Below are 16,736 nucleotides of genomic sequence, written 5' to 3'. Positions count from 1 at the left end.
AATGATACAACAGAATTTAGTTATTATAAAAACATCATGTTATAGAAGAATGGAAGGCCGTCAAATGCACTGAAGGCATGAGATTCCAAGCACTTACCTTGTTGTTTTCTTTCCATTTCTCTTCAATGGTTGCCCCTATTTTGTACATAACTTTGGTCTACACATTTGTTGAGAGATGTTTAACCTTTCTTTTAAGATCTTGATGGTACAGTACATGTTACCAGATCCCTTCCTAATTGCCTATTTTCATGATGATGAGTGGTATAGACCGTCTGAATAAAAGTAAAAATTAATTAGTGGTAAATTAGTGGTGTGTAGAGCAAATCTCAATCTTTAAATCTAAATACTAGAGGTACAGTATATAGGCTTTTTTACCCTTTAAAAATATGTTTTCACATTTCTGCTATTATATGTATTATTTATTTATTTATAGTTTCTTATATATAGAGAAGTAGATTCTGTTGAGCTTTACAATTATAGACAGTGATAGAACAAACTGGTTCACAACAGTCAGGAGGTTGGAGGTAAGAGGGTCCTGCTGCAACTTTACAGTCTATAGGGACACGGGAGGGAAACACAAGGACAGGCACCAGTAACAGCATAGCAGTCCCACCAAGTTACAGGTCCAGAAGGGAAGCTACTGTATATAATACCTAAGTGCCTCAGAGGGTTTTGCGTGTGGTACTTAAATATGATTGGTTTGCCTGAAAAGGTGAGTTTTCAGGAAACAAAAGCCTGAATGAAGTGGGTCTAATAGGCTGTGAGAGTTAAGAAAGTGTGTGAGACAAGAGTAGCCAAGCCTCTCGAGTAGATATTTCAGATTTAGTGAACTTCATTTATTTATTTACAAATCTCAATGGTATTTTTTATGAACAAGGCTCATGGTCCATTTCTTTAGTTATTATTTATAAAGCACAAAAATGTTATACATATAGCACCAGTTATGAAAGAATGGCACCTCCATCCCACGACTGAATATTTGAAAATTTGGAGGTAACATGCCTGTAGTTCAGATCTTCCCCTTTACTGATGCTAACCTGCCAAGCTGCACAAAAGTGCCAATGGGATAGAGAAAGGGCTTCCATGGGGAATGGAATGGAGAAGGCAGGCTTACTGTGAGAACTGGGAAAGCGAAAACACCTTTGCTGTGGGTATTTGGAAAGAGAGGGTAGGCTTGCTGTGAGGACTGGGTTGGAGAAGACAGACTTGCTCTGAGGACAAGAATGAAGAAGGTAGGCTTGCTGTGATAACTGGGACGAAAATGACTGTGAGGTTCGGGTGGAGAAGATGGGTTTGGAAAGACTGGGGTGGGAAAAGGTGGGCAGTGAAGAGATGTTGGAGGGAAGAGAGGGAACAGCCAGAAACAAATGAGATTATTTCAATAATGAGCCCCTGTTGGGTTACTCTGCTTTAATGGCCCTGTTTTGGGATTGCATCTTTGACTGAAGACCAAAGAGGATGGGACAGTTGTTTGATCAGCTGATATTTACCAGGAGGACCCCAACCTCCACCTCCAATATCACTCCTCCTTAACCACAATGTGTATCGCTAAAGAAATCATTGGTTTGTGGCATGGCCAGAGAGCAAAAACTCTGACAAGGGGGAGAAAAATATAGAAAAAAAGTCTCAACACATCAATCATCTATCAAGTAAGCACACAGTCAGTGCATTATTTCTGGCCGCTGCTTCCAATGGTAAAAGCTTTAGAAGAGCCAGGATCCAGCCTCAGGCCATCCTGACTGCTGCTGGCCTCTGGCAGTCTTTAACCCTTTGAGTGCCGACATCTCTGTGAAAGTATCTGCTAAAATGGCCAGCATCCCTCACATTTGTTATATAAATTCAAATAAAAAATGTTGTGAAAAAAAAAAAGATGTAAATAGATGACATTTTCTATATAAGGTAAACATTACAGGTTATTATGGTGAATAAAAATGTTTGCTTGGCAATTTTCACACCTATATTCCCAAATTCACTTCAAAGGGTTGGTAGGATGTGATTCTCCACATCTGAGGTAAGGGTGTCAAAAATGAAACCTAACCCTTAACATGTGGAGCCTATTTTTGTAAGTGAAATAGCTGTAGAGGAAGTGTTCGGCAACGGACGAGGAGAAAGCCAAATTATGACCCCGGGGAGGTTCTTATGAAGTCCAAAGAGATTGTGTGACATTGAGCAATGACTCAACATCCTTGTATCTAAAAGGCATGATTTCCTCACTGTGTTGCTTATTCCAAAAGTGATTATACCTTCACCAGACTATAAAACCGGCAGATTGGATCACACCATGTATCAGATGCACATACTGAATCATATACAAATGTAGCCACGCTTATATATTCTGTTGGACTGCCATCCTGGCTTCGTTGTCAGGCCATGAGAAAATGTCCCCTAATGGCGCACTAAGGCATACTATGGCAGAAGCATGTAATTACACTGCTTCGCAGCTGGGTGGCGACTGCTCCAATAAAGAAAACTACAGTGCATTGCTGTGGATGGATATGTTAAGCACCATTGCCATTTACTGTCTGCCTTTGCTTCCACTTTATTTGGGTACAGTATGCAGAGCTTACTGTAGGGTGGGCTTCCGTGTGGCAGATCGTCTTGGCCCACCACAATTTCCTATAGTAATTATGCTACAGGTACATCGACGTTCAATCAGCCCTAGGGACTCATGGGGAAGTGCATGCCGAGCTTCGCTCCAAAAGAGTGGTCTAAGCACTGCCTACATTAGCTGTAAGGTGTGTGTTGGGAGGAAGCAGAGACTGCTCAGCGGTCTGGAGGCCACACTGGCGGTAATGGACCAGTGCTTTTAACTTTAATTGTTAAACAAACTATACAATATGCAATTGTAAATTAAAAATCCGTCAGAAGCTGAGGATCTTTAAAATGGTACCTCATTTATCGAATTCGGTTAAGTGTGAAAGGAGAAAAGGGGATCGTCACCAAAAAACATCTTCTAAAAATAATATATATATAATTTGATTGGCTGATATGGGAATTTTTGGAAGCTTTAGTAAAGTTACATCTAAGTGAGATAATTTGTAACACATGAACTAAAGGCTTCATTCTTATGAATATAGTTAAACTCAAAGCCACCATGTGTAGATGACAAAAGACGTGTCATACCTTCTGCATTCTAATTGGAATTTTACTGTAAACAAATTTGGTGTGAGGCTCGTCAGAATATACTGTACATTATCTAAACTGGAAGTGGATGCAAAAGGAAAAAGAACATTTCAGACTTCTTAGCAGAGCCATAAAGATAAATCAGAGTAGAGATTTCAGGCACGGGGAACAGTTATAATACCACAAGATATATTTATAGTAGACATACTGTAGGGCAAATCTACAAAACAATTCAGGTCTCTCAGCCGAAGGTGAAGGTGAAGAGCCAAGAGACACGAAAATAAATGAGCGAGGTATTGTAGGTTTTATTTACAGATGTGACAATACAGTGGGGATGTGAAGGACCCGAGTTAAGTAGTATTATAGTAGCAAAGAAAGACACTATGTGCTGTAAGTTACTGGATGATTAATAAATGGTATATTGCTGGGTGGTTGATCTCACTATGTGCAGTAGAGAATAATAACCAAACTATAGAGTTCTGTAATGTTAGTGGAGTCTTGACTGATAGAATCTGGTAGTTTAGGAGATCACGTCATACAAGGTTCTATCATGTTCAACTGCTGTCTATGCAGCCTCCATTCTCTAAAAAAGACATACCTTTGGGACCCATGCCATCAGAATGTTTCCAGTCAGGTGTTTATATTGGGATATTTAAATAATGTTAGTGGTGGTGAGTGAATACATGAATGCATATCACATGTAGCCGGCATGGTGTTGGGGTTGGCAGTTCCAAGACCCCCTGGTACCCACTGCTTAGAGTAGAGGGGTATAAATGCTGTGCGCATTTCGCACAGTGTCTATTCCCTGAAGAGTGGGACGGGGGCATGGAAAACAGCACTCACAGCGCTAGCCATGCCCCCCACAGGGGCGAGACCTCGCAGAAGCATCATAAAGCATCATAAAAATGGGCCACACATCCTCACCGGGAGGCCACACTCATTTTGCCCACTGCCCCCACGCCCTTCCTTCACTGTGCTCAGTGCACTGAACAAAGCCATGCTCTTGGAGCACAGGCTTCTTCACCTCCAGACGCCTGCAGCAGTTAAAATGCAGCACTGGCTGGTGGGCCAATCAGAGCTCGCATACCGGCAGTCACACTGATTGGCTAATGGCAAATGAGCTATGATTGGCTCACCAGATGGTGACGCATTTTAATTGGCTGCCGGCGTTTATTCAAAGCACTGAGCACAGGCATCACAGCAGAGGTGGGGTGGGGGAGCAAGAGCCAGGCGGTAAGTGAAGTGGGAGCGGCCTAGAAATCACCATTTTTTTTATTTCTCAATTTGGTTTTACTGGTACTTACCATTGCTGTTGGAAGACTTAGAAACATAGAAACATAGAATTTGACGGCAGATAAGAACCATTTGGCCCATCTAGTCTGCCCCTTTTTTTACCCTTTTTAATCCTTATTTCTTGATCTTGACTTGATCTATATTGTTTTTTACCAGACATCATGAACTTTAAAAGGAATGGAGTACTACTCTGTTTACAGATTAAAATACTGTTTTATATACTTGGCTACTGTATATACGAATAATCCTTTAGGGTCACCATCGAAGTTGGAAATAAGGATCCTTAAACATATCTTGATGCATGGTGAAACCCTAGATTTTATAGTGAGTGGTGCACGCCTAGTAAAGTTTTAATCTATACATTATGGTGGGGGTCCATATAAAAGACACCTTTACAGGTATGTTGCATACCTCACTAGGGGTGAGTTGGGTACACAATTCCTCTCCCTACTAAGGTGACTGGTCTAAAAGGTTGAGAGGGCATCATCAGATCTGTCCTGTCACTCCACAAAATCTATACCTTGAGATTTTAAATCATTGTGTAATTTAAAAAGAAAACATTTCTACACATTGGACACTTTTTTGACTCTTTCATAAATGAGGATGGATGAATATCTTACACCACTAAAAGGACACTTGTAAAGAAACGGCAATATGAGTAGACCATCCTTTTAACCTGTGAGTTGGGGTATGCCCCTTAATATTCCATCTTTAAAGATACCATTATGTGTTTTTAGAGTATATTCACTTGGTGAGTGAGGTACGCCGTGGATTGAAATATTCATTTTCCTACCTCTGCTCACGATCTTTCTCACGTATTTAATTTGAAAAACACACCTACATATTGTATTCTCTCTTTGTTCCCTATACCACATCAACACGTTGAATGAGGACAAATGGATAGTTGCACTGAATGTTCATAAAGAAACTGCTACAGGAACAGACCATCTTTCTAGCCTGTGAGTTGGGGTACACCCATTAAGATTTCGTCTTTATAAAGATACCATGATGTGTTTCTAAAATATATACACTTGGTGAGTGAGGTACGCTGTGGATTGAAGTATTCACTCTCCTACCTTTACTCACAATCAAATTCACATATTTAATTGAAACACACCTACACATTGGATTTTGTTTTCTTTTCACTCCATACCCTCGGTTTGAGAACAAGGTCTTCAGAACTTGATCTCTAGATATTGAATACCTTCCTAGAAGAACAAAGAAACCTTTACGAGCTTCAAGACCATTTGTAGAGGTACGCCCATCACTTTACACCTCTACACTACTTGAAAGTGACATTTATTTGAGGTGAATAGGCCTGATCACTAACATCACTCTATATTCACTTATTTTCGAGAAATCATCTCAGCAAGATATCCACACATATGTACCCTAAGGATTGACTGACACAAATGACTGTCTTCACTCCATGCGCCTTTGAATAGTATTCTCCAATTTTTTTCTGCATGGTCTATGTTTCGGAGGTGTAGGGTGACACCTTGGAGTTTTTGGGCTGCGTTTGTGCAATTTACAATCACTGTATAAACTGTTTCTTCCACAATCTATCCTTCTGTTCTTCATTACACTGCACAACGCTGTCTGGTTGGCAGTGCAGCATGACCGACCAGAAGAGATTGCATGTGGAAATGTGCACACTGTGCGTACACACTGAGCGATCCGGACGTTACTGTATGTTGTTCCGATTCACCCAGCCTAACTGTTCTAATCACACTCTCGACTGACGGTCCCAAAGTAGGAGGAGTTTTCTCCCCTGATATTGCCAACCATGTGTTAGATAAGTAGACAGAGCAATCACTAGGAAGCCACTGCACAGCAAACTCCTCATCATGCATGGCTGCCCGGTCTACACAGCCTTCCTACTGTGCCTGCCCTGCACTATCAAACATGCCCAGGTGTATGGGGGAGTGGGAGCTGGAACCAGGGCTCACCGGGTAGCAGTGGCCATATAGTATGGGGGGGGGGGCAATCTCGCAGCCGCTAGGTAAAATCCACCACAGCTCAGCATTATGTAAATGTTCATTGAATGTATAATAGTACAAGAGTTTATACCACAATGCTAAGAAATGAAGGCTTCTGAGTTATTTTTATTTTACTTTATGAGCACAATGAAGAAATTATTTGTCCGTGTTATTATATTAAAAGGCTCATTGCATGTGCTAATGCATTTACAAAAAAAGACATTTGTTTGGTCTGTGTAAATACTCCTTCAAGTAAATGAACCAATCTTTATTGCCAATCTACTTACAACTATTTATAATACCACGGAGACATAAAAAGCTCTGAATGTAAGTATAAATAAAGGACTAGAAACATTATTACTTCACTTTACTTGCCCAAGCTGGAATACCATTAATGCATTTAATTCTATTAAAATCTATTTTTCATTATTGTCGACTCAGAGCACTTCTTAATTAAACCCTTATGTTGTTGGAATAGTATAATTGGAAAACAAACAACCAAAATAAAATTTCTGCAAATTAAATAACGTTCATACATAGTATAAACAACTATTGTAAGTCACATTTATGCCAATACATGAACATATCTATAGAGATAACAGTAGGTTAAGGGTGAGATGTACCACACCCTTGAAAAGTGATAAAATGGAGAATGATAAACCATCAACCAATCAGCTCCTACCTGTCATTTTTCAAACACAACCTACGACATGGTAGTTAGGAGTTGATTGGCTGCTGGTTTATTACTCTCCATTTTATCACTTTTAACCCCTTCCCGACATTTGACGTACATTTACGTCATGGTCGGGAAGCACTTCCCGACACATGGCGTAAATGTACGTCATGGATTTAAACTGTCACCGCGTCTATAGACGCGGTGACAGTTTCAACATGTCTGCTGTCCCTGACAGCAGACATGTCCGTGCATGCCCAGGGGGGGCTGCGATGCCGCCCCCCCGTCGGCGATCGCTGTGATTGGCTGTTCAGTGTGAACAGCCAATTACAGCGTTTTCCTGTGTCACCGGCGAATAACGTTCGCCGGTGACACGGGATCGGAGGTGATTGGTGCTGTAAAGTACAGCACCAATCACCGCGGGGTGTAAGGGTGACACTGGTGTCACCCCACCTCACCCCGCCCGCCCCCAAAGGCCGTGATTGGTTCGTCGGACCGACGGACCAATCACAGCCATGGAGGGGGGTTTAAACTAACGGTGACTGCACTGCAGACGCCATTCCGGTCTGGAATAGCGTGCAGTGCGGTCACCGTGCCACCTGCCGCCATATACTGACCAGAACCTTGCTCCATACTTACCTGATCACTGCTTCATCGCTGCTTGATCACTGCTTGATCTGTGCCTAGTAGTGTGCTGGATGCTTCCTGGATCCTGTTGCTACTTGTGCCTTCCTGTGCTGTGAAATTGTGCTGCTGCAGTGTAATAGCTAGATAGAGAGATAGATAGAGAGAGATAGAGAGATAGAGAGAGATAGAGAGAGATAGAGAGAGAGATAGTGTCAGAGAGTGCTATATTTTGTGCTGCTGCAGTGTGATATAGTTATAGATAGAGAGAGAGAGATAGAGAGATAGAGAGAGATAGAGAGAGAGAGAGAGATAGATAGAGAGGCCTAGTGACAGAGTGCTATATTTTGTGCTGCTGCAGTGTGATAGTTATAGAGAGATAGAGAGAGATAGAGAGAGAGAGATAGAGAGAGATAGTGACAGATTGTGCTATATATTTTTTATATAACTGTTTGCTGCCCCCTCCTTTTGTGCTGATCAGTATTAACTGATCAGCAACTTTTTGGGGGCGCAGGTTTTTTTTTATATATAGATATACCTGTCAGTGCTGCTGCTGTAGTGTCATAGAGTGATAGATAGTGATAGATAGTGATAGATAGTGAGAGATAGAGAGAGATAGAGAGAGATAGAGAGAGATAGTGACAGAGAGTGATAGAGAGTGTATATTTTGTGTCTGCTACCCCCCCTTTTTGGGGGTGCAGGTTTTTTAGTGTCCTAGAGTGATAGATAGTGAGAGATAGTGATAGAGAGTGACAGAGAGTGCTAAATTTTGTGTCTGCTGCCCCCGCCTTTTGTGCTGATCACTATATCTGAGGTGATCAGCAACTTTTTTGGGGGTGCAGAGGTTTTTTTTTTTTTATATATATACCTGTCAGTTGCACCAAAGGTTGTGCACCTGCTGCACCTCACTGGTAATCAGTGTCGCATCATTGATCACCTTTTTTTTTTTTTGTGAGTGCTGTGGGGTCTTTTTTTAATTTTTTTTTTACACACACTGTGATTTTGTGGGTGTCCTGTGGCCACTGTGCGCTGATCAGTGACGTACATCACTGATCAGCTTTTTCGGCACAGGGTTGATCTATTTTATTGTTTTTTTTGATCAAATTCCTGTTGCCTTTGAGCGCTGTTCAGTGACAGACGTTACTGACCAACATCTGTGCTCAATTTTTGGCGCAGGACCTTTTTTTTTTTTTTTTTTTAACCCCTTCAATTTTTTATTTTTAACCCCTTCATTTTTTTTTTTTTTTATTGGTATAAAGTATTTTTTTTTTTTCTGCACTACATACACACTACATATCCCCCGGGTTGAAATAAAGTTTGTACCCCCCCCCTACACTATACACGTGTTGAAACATTTCACTACCAGTAACACAAAAATAAAAATGGCATCCCAAATGTCCTCCCAAATGTCCTCCCAAATGTCATCACAGTCATCCAGAAGAATGTATTCAGCGGAGGAGGCATATGCCCTGCTTGCTTCTGACTCTGACACAGCCAGTGATGCAAGCGGGGAATTTGAAGGATTCGCCTTAAGCTCCTCTTCCTCCTCTGATGATGAGGGACCCCCTCAAAGACGCCCCCGTAGAGCAGCTGAGACCCCCCCCCCAACAATTGATCTCGTATGGACCCCACCACCAGACAATTTTGAGCCCCAGGTTCCTGAGTTTTTGGCCATGCCAGGAATCCAATTTGATTCCACAGGTCTCAGAGAAATTGACTTTTTCAAATTATTTTTCTCTGATGATTTTGTAAATTTAATGGTGGACCAAACTAATTTATATGCCCAGCAGTTTATTGCTCAAAACCCCACGTCATCATTTGCTAGGTGGACCCCTGTAGATGCAGTAGAGATGATGACGTTTTGGGGTCTGGTGTTTCATATGGGCATAGTAAAAAAGCCAGAAATTAGGCAATATTGGAGTACAGATGTTCTGTACAGTACTCCATTTTACCGTATGGCCATGACCCGGACTCGATTTGAGACAATTCTTAAATTTATACATTACACCGATAATGCACAGTGCCCACCCAGAGATGATCCCACCTTTGACCGGCTATTCAAAGTCAGGCCGGTCATTGATCATTTCAGTGCCAAATTTGAAGAGGTGTACATCCCTGAAAAATTTATTTGTATCGACGAGTCCCTTATACATTTTAAAGGAAGGGTTAAATTCCGCCAGTACCTTCCCAGTAAGAGGGCAAGGTATGGCATAAAAATGTATAAACTGTGTGAAAGCACCTCAGGGTACACCCACAGGTTTAGGGTTTATGAAGGGAAGGATTCAAGAATTGAACCGCCAGAATGTCCCCCCTCCCTCGTAGGTGTTAGTGGGAAAATTGTCTGGGATTTAGTGCACCCCTTCCTGGATAAAGGTTATCACCTCTATGTGGATAACTTTTACACTAGCATCCCCCTGTTTAAGGCCCTTGGTTCAAGAGGTACAGCAGCTTGCGGTACTGTGCGCAAGAACCAAAGAGGCCTCCCAAAAACGCACATTGCCCAAGTAATGAGAAGGGGTGAAAGCAGGGGAATATGCAACGAAAATATGTTGTTGGTCAAATATAAGGACAAGAGGGATGTCCTTATACTGACAACAATTCACGGAGACAGTACCACCTCCGTCCCTGTACGAGGTACCAGTACCCACACCTCAAAACCTAATTGTATCCTGGATTACAATAGGTACATGGGCGGAGTGGATCTTTCAGATCAGGTACTGAAGCCGTACAGTGCCCTGCGGAAAACAAAAATCTGGTACAAGAAGGTGGCCGTGTATATCATCCAGATGGCACTGTATAACGCTTACGTGCTATTCCGTTCTACCGGCCAGAGGGGGACATTTATGCACTTTCAAGAGGAAGTCATAAAGGGCCTAATATTTGGGAACCAGCAGGCAGAGGGCCCCAGTACTTCTAGTACTGGCCCCCGTATTGTACCAGGGCAGCATTTTCCTGATGAAATCCCCTCCACTGGAAAAAAGGGCAGGACACAAAAAAGGTGCAAAGTTTGCTATAAAAAGGGAATAAGAAAGCAAACTATTTTCCAGTGTGACACTTGCCCCGACAAACCCGGCCTATGTATAAAGGAGTGTTTTAAAATATACCACACATCTATGGAATATTAGGTTCATAATTTCACCGTGCTTCGGGGGTCTTGCTAATGCCACATAGCACCCACCATTCATTCCACCAGAATCTGAGCCGCAAAATCCAAAAATCACTCCTTCCCTTCTGAGTCCTGCCATGCACCCAACTGGTATTTTTTTGGTCACATGTGAGGCATTGCCGTACTCGGGAGAAATTGGGGCACAGATTTTGGGGTGCTTTGTCTCCTTCATTCCTTGTGAAAATGAAAAATTTTAGGCCAGAACTGCATTTTTGTGTAAAAAAATGTAATTTTTCATGTTCACTGCCCAGTTTTATCAAAATTGGTGAAACCCCTGGGGGTTTGAAATGTACACTATACCCCTAGATGAATTCCCTGAGGGGTGTAGTTTGCAAAATGGGGTCACTTGTGGGGGGGTTCCACTGTATTGGTGCTTTGGGGGTCTTGCTAATGCGACATAGCACCCACCATCATTCCACCAGAATTTGTGCTGCAAAATCCAAATATCACTCCTTCCCTTCTGAGTCCTGCCACTTTTTGGTCACACATGAGGCATTGCCGTACTCGGGAGAAATTGGGGCACAGATTTTGGGGTGCTTTGTCTCCTTCATTCCTTCTGAAAATGAAAAATTTTGAGCCAGAACTGCATTTTTGTGTAAAAAAATGTAATTTTTCATTTTCACTGCCCACTTGTATCAAAATTGGTGAAACCCCTGGGGGTTTGAAATGTACACTATACCCCTAGATGAATTCCCTGAGGGGTGTAGTTTGCAAAATGGGGTGACTTGTGGGGGGGTTCCACTGTATTGGTGCAACATAGCACCCACCATTCATTCCACCAGAATCTGTGCTGCAAAATCCAAAAATCACTCCTTCCCTTCTGAGTCCTGCCATGCACCCAACTGGTATTTTTTGGTCACATGTGAGGCATTGCCGTACTCGGGAGAAATTGGGGCACAGATTTTGGGGTGCTTTTTCTCCTTCATACCTTCTGAAAATGAAAAATTTTGAGCCAGAACTGCATTTTTGTGTGAAAAATGTAATTTTTCATTTTCACTGCCCACTTGTATCAAAATTGGTGAAACCCCTGGGGGTTTTAAATGTACACTATACCCCTAGATGAATTCCCTGAGGGGTGTAGTTTGCAAAATGGGGTCACTTGTGGGGGGGTTCCACTGTATTGGTGCTTGGGGGGTCTTGCTAATGCGACATAGCACCCACCAAAATTCCACCAGAATCTGAGCTGCAAAATCCAAAAATCACTCCTTCCCTTTTGAGTCCTGCCATGCACCCAACTGGTATTTTTTGGTCACATGTGAGGCATTGCCGTACTCGGGAGAAATTGGGGCACAGATTTTGGGGTGCTTTTTCTCCTTCATACCTTCTGAAAATGAAAAATTTTGAGCCAGAACTGCATTTTTGTGTAAAAAATGTAATTTTTCATGTTCACTGCCCACTTGTATCAAAATTGATGAAACCCCTGGGGGTTTGAAATGTACACTATACCCCTAGATGAATTCCCTGAGGGGTGTAGTTTGCAAAATGGGGTCACTTGTGGGGGGGTTCCACTGTATTGGTGCTTGGGGGGTCTTGCTAATGCGACATAGCACCCACCAAAATTCCACCAGAATCTGAGCTGCAAAATCCAAAAATCACTCCTTCCCTTCTGAGTCCTGCCATGCACCCAAATGGTATTTTTTGGTCACATGTGAGGCATTGCCGTACTCGGGAGAAATTGGGGCACAGATTTTGGGGTGCTTTGTCTCCTTCATACCTTCTGAAAATGAAAAATTTTGAGCCAGAACTGCATTTTTGTGTAAAAAAATGTAATTTTTCATTTCCACTGCCCACTTGTATCAAAATTGGTGAAACCCCTGGGGGTTTGAAATGTACACTATACCCCTAGATGAATTCCCTGAGGGGTGTACTTTGCAAAATGGGGTGACTTGTGGGGGGGTTCCACTGTATTGGTGCAACATAGCACCCACCATTCATTCCACCAAAATCTGTGCTGCAAAATCCAAAAATCACTCCTTCCGTTCTGAGTCCTGCCATGCACCCAACTGGTATTTTTTGGTCACATGTGAGGCATTGCCGTACTCGGGAGAAATTGGGGCACAGATTTTGGGGTGCTTTTTCTCCTTCATACCTTCTGAAAATGAAAAATTTTGAGCCAGAACTGCATTTTTGTGTAAAAAAATGTAATTTTTCATTTTCACTGCCCACTTGTATCAAAATTGGTGAAACCCCTGGGGGTTTGAAATGTACACTATACCCCTAGATGAATTCCCTGAGGGGTGTAGTTTTCAAAATGGGGTGACTTGTGGGGGGGTTCCACTGTATTGGTGCTTGGGGGGTCTTGCTAATGCGACATAGCACCCACCAAAATTCCACCAGAATCTGAGCTGCAAAATCCAAAAATCACTCCTTCCGTTCTGAGTCCTGCCATGCACCCAACTGGTATTTTTTGGTCACATGTGAGGCATTGCCGTACTCGGGAGAAATTGGGGCACAGATTTTGGGGTGCTTTTTCTCCTTCATACCTTCTGAAAATGAAAAATTTCGAGCCAGAACTGCATTTTTGTGTAAAAAATGTAATTTTTCATTTTCACTGCCCACTTGTATCAAAATTGGTGAAACCCCTGGGGGTTTGAAATGTACACTATACCCCTAGATGAATTCCCTGAGGGGTGTACTTTGCAAAATGGGGTGACTTGTGGGGGGGTTCCACTGTATTGGTGCAACATAGCACCCACCATTCATTCCACCAAAATCTGTGCTGCAAAATCCAAAAATCACTCCTTCCGTTCTGAGTCCTGCCATGCACCCAACTGGTATTTTTTGGTCACATGTGAGGCATTGCCGTACTCGGGAGAAATTGGGGCACAGATTTTGGGGTGCTTTTTCTCCTTCATACCTTCTGAAAATGAAAAATTTTGAGCCAGAACTGCATTTTTGTGTAAAAAAATGTAATTTTTCATTTTCACTGCCCACTTGTATCAAAATTGGTGAAACCCCTGGGGGTTTGAAATGTACACTATACCCCTAGATGAATTCCCTGAGGGGTGTAGTTTTCAAAATGGGGTGACTTGTGGGGGGGTTCCACTGTATTGGTGCTTGGGGGGTCTTGCTAATGCGACATAGCACCCACCAAAATTCCACCAGAATCTGAGCTGCAAAATCCAAAAATCACTCCTTCCGTTCTGAGTCCTGCCATGCACCCAACTGGTATTTTTTGGTCACATGTGAGGCATTGCCGTACTCGGGAGAAATTGGGGCACAGATTTTGGGGTGCTTTTTCTCCTTCATACCTTCTGAAAATGAAAAATTTCGAGCCAGAACTGCATTTTTGTGTAAAAAATGTAATTTTTCATTTTCACTGCCCACTTGTATCAAAATTGGTGAAACCCCTGGGGGTTTGAAATGTACACTATACCCCTAGATGAATTCCCTGAGGGGTGTAGTTTTCAAAATGGGGTGACTTGTGGGGGGGTTCCACTGTATTGGTGCTTGGGGGGTCTTGCTAATGCGACATAGCACCCACCAAAATTCCACCAGAATCTGAGCCGCAAAATCCAAAAATCACTCCTTCCGTTCTGAGTCCTGCCATGCACCCAACTGGTATTTTTTGGTCACATGTGAGGCATTTCCGTACTCGGGAGAAATTGGGGCACATATTTTGGGGTGCTTTTTCTCCTTCATACCTTCTGAAAATGAAAAATTTTGAGCCAGAACTGCATTTTTGTGTAAAAAAATGTAATTTTTCATTTTCACTGCCCACTTGTATCAAAATTGGTGAAACCCCTGGGGGTTTGAAATGTACACTATACCCCTAGATGAATTCCCTGAGGGGTGTACTTTGCAAAATGGGGTGACTTGTGGGGGGGTTCCACTGTATTGGTGCAACATAGCACCCACCATTCATTCCACCAGAATCTGTGCTGCAAAATCCAAAAATCACTCCTTCCCTTCTGAGTCCTGCCATGCACCCAACTGGTATTTTTTGGTCACATGTGAGGCATTGCCGTACTCGGGAGAAATTGGGGCACAGATTTTGGGGTGCTTTTTCTCCTTCATACCTTCTGAAAATGAAAAATTTTGAGCCAGAACTGCATTTTTGTGTAAAAAAATGTAATTTTTCATTTTCACTGCCCACTTGTATCAAAATTGGTGAAACCCCTGGGGGTTTGAAATGTACACTATACCCCTAGATGAATTCCCTGAGGGGTGTAGTTTGCAAAATGGGGTCACTTGTGGGGGGGTTCCACTGTATTGGTGCTTTGGGGGTCTTGCTAATGCGACATAGCACCCACCAAAATTCCACCAGAATCTGAGCTGCAAAATCCAAAAATCACTCCTTCCCTTCTGAGTCCTGCCATGCACCCAACTGGTATTTTTTGGTCACATGTGAGGCATTGCCGTACTCGGGAGAAATTGGGGCACAGATTTTGGGGTGCTTGGTCTCCTTCATACCTTCTGAAAATGACAAATTTGGAGCCAGAACTGTATTTTTGTGTAAAAAAAATAATTTTTCATTTTCACTGCCCAGTTGTACCACAATTGGTGAAACCCCTGGGGGTTTGAAATGTACACTATACCCCTAGATGAATTCCCTGAGGGGTGTAGTTTGCAAAATGGGGTCACTTGTGGGGGGGTTCCTAACTTTTAGCATCTTATGGTGCCTAGAAACCTACATGGTGCCTAAAAAATAATCTCATAAAAAGGAGGCTCCAAAATCAAGTAGGTGCTCCTTCTATTATGAAGCCTGTGGTTTGGTCACCGTGCACACTAGGGCCACATATAGGATATTTATGAAAACAAAAGAATTGGGGGAATCAATTTTTAGTCACATTTCTCTAGTAAAATGTACTGTGTTCCTTAGAAAAATGTATTAAAATTGCAAATCTGCAAAAAAAAAGAAATTTTGAAATTTCACCTACACTTTGTTTTAATTCCTGTGAAACACCTAAAGGGTTAACAAACTTCCAAAATGCTGTTTTGAATACTGTGAGGGGTGCAGTTTTTGAAATGGCATCATTTATGGGGGTGTCTCACATACAAGTCCCTCAAAGTCACATCAGAACTGAACTGGTCCCTAAAAAAATCAGTGTTTGAAATTTTCTTGAAAATTTGAGAATTTGCTATTCATATTGTAAGCCTCCTAGTGTCCCAAAAAATTAAAAGGAAGTTGAAATAATGATGTCAACATAAAGTAGACATATGGTCTATGTTAGTTATTCACTATTTTGAGTGGTAAGATTATTTGTCTCACAAGCAGAAAATTTAACATTTTGCAAATCGCTAAATTTTCCATTTTTTCACGATATTTTGGTATTTTTCACAAAAAAACACAGACTGTATCGACCCAAATTTACCACTAATTTGAAGTACAATGTGTCACGAAAAAAAAAATCTCAAAATCACTGGGATAAGTAAAAGCAAAAAAAAGTTATCCCCACTTAAGTGAGACATGTCAGATTTGAAAAAAAGGGCTCTGTCAGGAACGCAAAAACTGGCTCTGTCAGGAAGGGGTTAAAGCATAGTGCAGTACATCTGGCCCTAAAGGTGATCTTACCTAACACTAAGGGGGTTGTTCTGGTTGATTCGCAAAGCTGCAAGTTCACAGCCTTGCAAGGCCACCAAACCCTGCCCGGTGAAGGCCGGACTGACTGACCCCCATCCCTTGGAAGCGTGTGTTCACACACACTGGCTGCGAATGGACGTTGAACATAAACATCCATTCCCAGGCTACGGGGAACACCCACATCTGTTGATGATCGCTGACCACCGAAAGATGTGGTGCGTGCACTTATATATAAAGTGACTCTCTGCTCACTAATATATATGTGTGCACTTTCTGGCTAAAATGGGCGGGCATCCGGTGATGTCAGCTGCCCGGCACCCACGTCACCCGGCAATTACCTTGAGAAAGTCCAGT

This window comes from Crinia signifera, chromosome 3 (assembly GCF_055691185.1).
Source record: "Crinia signifera chromosome 3, ASM5569118v1, whole genome shotgun sequence".
Taxonomy (NCBI): Eukaryota; Metazoa; Chordata; class Amphibia; order Anura; family Myobatrachidae; genus Crinia; species Crinia signifera.
This window is presented reverse-complemented; position numbering follows the sequence as displayed.